At 40.4% G+C, this 5,289-nt stretch overlaps 1 pseudogene; it reads right to left on the bottom strand.

Moving 5' to 3' along the window:
• Nucleotides 1-3,939: 3,939 nt before the first annotated feature.
• On the bottom strand, nt 3,940-5,286 carry LOC119900135 (annotated as a pseudogene).
• Nucleotides 5,287-5,289: the final 3 nt, after the last annotated feature.

Genomic DNA, 5,289 nt, shown 5'->3' with positions numbered 1-5,289 from the left:
AGGTAGAGCGGTTGTCCACTACTTTAAGATATATGCCCCCTCTGTATTTGCTCAGAAGGCTGTGCCATTGTTGTGTGAGTGTGTGTGAACGAGTATTAGTTTCTTTCTCATCAGCAGTTGGAACCTAGCATGTATTTCTCTGCGTCACATGACTTGGAAGCTATTGAAAAAAACAGCACTTTTTTCATAAATTATGAATAAATATTAATATAAAATATAAAGTTTACTCAAATCAAATATGAAGCAGTGTGTCTCATTTGCCCAGTGTAGTACTACAATTCGGCATCGGTTTGAAGTCTCTGCGTCACATGACTTGGAAGTTATTGAAAAAAAACAGCACTTTTTTCAATAAATTATGAATAAATATTCATATAAAATAAAGATGCACTCAAATCAAATATGAAGGGTGTGTCTCATTTTTCTAGTGTAGTACTACAATTCAGCATCGGTTTGAAGTCTCTGCGTCACATGACTTGGAAGTTATTGAAAAAAACAGCACTTTTTTCAATAAATTATGAATAAATATTAATATAAAAAAAATGCACTCAAATCAAATATGAAGGGGTGTGTCTCATTTTTCTAGTGTAGTACTACAATTCGGCATTGGTCTGGAGTCCCTGTGTCACATGACTTGGAAGGTATTGAAAAAAAAGGCATTATTTTCAATAAATTATGAATAAAATTAATATAAAATATAAAGTTTACTCAAATCAAATATGAAGCGGTGTGTCTCATTTTCCCAGTGTAGTACTACAATTCGGCATCGGTTTGAAGTCTCTGCGTCACATGACTTGGAAGCTATTGAAATAAATAATGATTTTCCCATAACACTGTTTTCACAATTTGAATTTATTGATGGTCCCTAAGCTAACCCCGTTGGTTAAAAGCGAGCCATCAGAGGTGAGCTAACCGTCACTGGGTGAACTGACTAAAAAGCCGTCACTGGATCCTGGGTGAATGTCTGTCGAATATCCAACTTAAAACTAACTTCACCGCGGTAATATATTTACGATATTAATATTTTACTCATGAATAGGGACGTTAGGCTGCTCTATGAATGAGAACTTTAGAGATAATGATAGTAATTATATACATAAGCCTTTATATGGCTGGTCTGGTTGTATACTCGGGAAAGATTGTAACAATGGAAGGATTTAGCCTGAGTAGTGGTGATTACATATTGACAACATATTTCTGTGGTTTTTACATGATTTAAATTTGGTTGCGGGCCCAGGGGGGTTTATATAATGATGATATACAGTAATCAAGAGGTGAATTTGTGCATTATACTTTGTCAAATAAAGCAAGCCAGGCAGCCTTCCGCGTTTGAGAACGGCGCTGTTTTTTAATCGCCCACTAGAGGGCTGCAGCGCCGCAATAACCAGCCTAGTTCAAATGAACGAAATGACTCAAAAAAAGATTAGTTCATTTTAATGAACGAGTCTGTCAAAAGACTCGAACTTGCCATCAATATGTTGTGTGCGCGCCGCGGTCGGTCCGGGCGCTGCTCTTCCGCGGGTTACGTTTCTTGCCTTCCGTTGGCGTTGCGTTGTCAACTGGCATTTGGATGGTCGTTTTATTTTATTTCTTTAATTTAATTATTAATTTATTTATTTTGGGGGGCGTCTGTTGGTTGCGTCGGGGTCTTCCGCGTTTGCATCGCAGTGCATCTGGGAGTCTTATTTTTTTGATTTATTTTTATTTTTATTTTTTCTTTCTCCCACCCCTATTGGCTACTGGGGTTCTTGCCTGCCTGTTGCTGGGGTAGGTGTGGCACAGTCGTGGCATCCCACTCTCACTAACAACTACATTCTTTAACAGACTTATGCGCACACAGGTACACACACACACATACAGACACATTCACCCACACAGACACACACAGTCTCACACATAGAACAAACTAATTTAGGTTGTCCCTGGTAGAATTATTCTTGATGCTTTTCTTTCAGTTACTTATTTAAATTAATTGTTATTATTCCAGCTCTTATGGCTGTGTTGTGTTGCTTATTTAGTATGCCTGACTGTTTTCATTTTTCTCTTAGTTGTCTTACTATGTCAGCTGTTTATTGATGCTGTTCTGCTTGTTGTCTTTTACTATTTTTATTATTATTATTATTATTATTTTAATTGTTTGTTTGTTTGTTGTTTTTCTCCTCCCCAAGCCCCCCTCTTGTTCTATTGCTGGTTTTGTTGCTTTCTGCAATTGGTGATTCCCTCTGCTATTCCCTGTTGTCCCACCTTCCATCCCCCTTCTCTTACAGGTGTTGTCCTTTCTCTGCGCTGTCTGTTTGTGCCCCCCCATCCCTGTGTCTGCCCACCTGTCCGGCCCGGTGACAAATCAATACATAATTAAATAAATAATAAAACAGACAAAGGAGTATATTAATACTCTCTTGTTAAAGTAAAGTAAAGTAGTAATCTGTCTGGCACAATATGGTATCCAGGTCATCATACTCTATACCAGGCTGGGCAGGACAGGTTTTTAAAAATAAGAAAAAAAGAAAGAAGCAGCACTTGAGATATTGCATTCACAAGAACGGGATGGGCTGACAACCCGAAAACACAATGCCTCCGACCAGAGCACAGAGGCATAAACGTTAGATGCAGTATTTATCTCAGGATGTGGAATGTTATAGTGGGTTTGCTGCACTCCCCTGACTGCACACGCTTGAAGGCAGCAAGAGGAGGAAGGACTGAATTTTAATTACATTCTTCTTAGAAATAAGACAATATTGAATCCAGCACTTAATTAAATCCTTCCCAGTTAAACGTTCTATCAGTGCAGAGGCCCAATTAAAAATCTAACCCTAACCTAATCCTATCTAGGCTGACATGTACCTTCAGCTGCAAACAGTGCATTAATATGTTAACTTACTGTGGGGGTTGGCTCCAACAGGCAGTATCATCCATCTGTGACATTTAACTGCTGTAAAATTGTATTTTATTTAAACAGTGATATTGTGAAGAAATAATTAGGGTTTGGTGTGGAAGTTGTTCCGGTTTATTAGAAGACACTAATGACTTATTTGGAAATGGTCCTGAATAAATTAAAAAAATTAGATCCGATAGAAAGCGATAGAGATCTGACTTCCTGCACAAGACAACATTTACTGTAAATTAGGAGGCTAATGGTGCTGCATATCTGTAGAGATCAAAAACACATGATCTTGTATCTTGTATGAAAATGTATCCATTAAATCAATGTGTTCAATGTTTTTTTTATAGGAATAGATTTTTAAAAAATCTTTTTGTGCGGGTTGTGAAATGACCCATTAAATATATCTAAAGTGCGGTCACTGAACACTGCACCCAACTTGACATTTAAAAGATAGTATGCATTTGCAGTTTTTGTGTATTAATGGCAAATGTCAGGAGAAATAAAGGACTTTGAGATTAAGGTAGTTTTGATGAAAAGTTCTTATGACACTTTCATTGGTTATTAGAGTAAGCAAATGAAAAGGATTGAGCTGTTTAAGGATTTAAAAAAAAGAATGAATTTATTTTCCCCAATAGCTTGATAACTTTTTTATGTATTAGTCATGAATGTATTCATGTAAATGCTTTAAAAAGTTATTTAAAGAATGGAGTGTATGATGAGCATATAGATTTATGACACATGATGCCCTCTCAATATTCATCAATCCACCTTTTTTCTTCTGAGGCAGATTCTGACGCCACAGCTCAGTTTATCAGCCAATATCGATACTCTCTTTCCCCCAAATTTAAGTTTTACCTCACTGTGTGGAACTCATTGGAATCATTTTTATGATTCCAAGGTAAGATGTTGTGTGCTAAAAACTATTTCGACATTATTCATCTTCACTGACATCCACCACAAGAGCACCGGGGTGTTTTCTGCACACAAAGAAGGACCAGCGAGTGTCTCACATATAGATACACTTTACTTACACATTCAAATATATATTTTTACATTTCTGGATAGAATAATTCAGAAACATTCAAAATAAGGTAAGCCTATCTCTTCTTTCTTTGTGCACAAGAGAAATGTCCTTTACTCTTTTATCATAATTGGCCGAAGTTTTCTCACTTGTCTCTCCTTTTGAATCATGCAGATCCAACTTTCCTGACAGCTGCAAGGCGAGAAATGGAGTAGCCTAATTAACATAGATGCAAATTACAATCAAAATTGATTTAATAACCCTGTCCTTGTGGCACTTTAGTCTAATTGCTGTTTTGGGGCAGCTCTCTGTCATTGTACTAACAACCCCCGGAGGATAAAACACCACAGCGGGCTCCTCGGGCGCACTGACGGGGACCAAGACGTGCCCTTGCTCGTTCATCTCCTGCTTTGTGGTGGCTGTGATCGGCCTTATTGTCGGCGAAGTCATCCGCCAGAAGAGTTTTTTCAGCGCTTTCCTGAACTCTCTCCTCATCAGGCAGTACAGGATGGGGTTCAGGCAGCTATTGGAGTGCGCCAGGCACACGGACACGGGAAGACGTACACCTGCGTGGTGTAGTACTCATAACTGAAATGAACCACGTTCAGTTTGATGAGAATGCCCCAGGCTGTCAGCGCCTGGTTGGGCAGCCAGCAGGAGGAAAAAGGATAACACCACGATGGTGACAGACTTGGTGACTTTGGCGCGTCGTTTGGCGCTCGATGTGTTGATGTTTTTGGAGGTGATGAAGCGCAAAAGGAGCAGGTAGCAGGCTGAGATTATGCCCAGCGGCACCACGAAACCCAGCAGCACTTTCTGAGAATGGTAAAGTCCCAGCCAGAACGCGCGGTTCCGTTGGTTTCCGGGAATTTGACAAGGCACAGGTCCTCATTGGAAACCATGACGGTTGTGGAGAAAACTGCGTGCGGCAGAGCTGCGGAGACAGCGGCGAACCAGATGAAGACGGTGATGCAGCGCGCGGAGCAGCAGTGTGGCCGCCGCCGCCTGCCCTTGAGCGCAGAGGCGAGCGACCAGTACCTGGCCACGCTCATGCAGTCAGGAAAAACACGCTGGCATACATGTTCATAGCTGTCACATAGGAAACTATCTTGCACATTGCTTTGCCGAAAGGCCACGTAAAGTCCAGCGCGTTTTCCACTGCCCAGAACGGCAGAGTCAGGACGAACTGGAAGTCAGTCACAGCCAAACTAGTTACGAAAAGGTTGATGGAAGATTTTTTCCACACATGTTTCGACTTCATTAGGTACAGGACTAGTAAGTTCCCAACCAGACCCAGCGCGCAAACCAGCGAGTAGATGACAGAGATGATAATCCTCACTACAGCGGCACCATCTCCCACAAAATATGTTCTTTCCAATTCTGACAG

Source organism: Micropterus salmoides, unplaced genomic scaffold (genome assembly GCF_014851395.1).
Source record: "Micropterus salmoides isolate LMB-PRFRI ecotype aquatic unplaced genomic scaffold, ASM1485139v1 Ms_hic_scaffold_1267, whole genome shotgun sequence".
Classification (NCBI taxonomy): domain Eukaryota; kingdom Metazoa; phylum Chordata; class Actinopteri; order Centrarchiformes; family Centrarchidae; genus Micropterus; species Micropterus salmoides.
The sequence above is the reverse complement of the archived record's forward strand: the minus strand, read 5'-3'. Positions and strand labels throughout refer to the sequence as shown.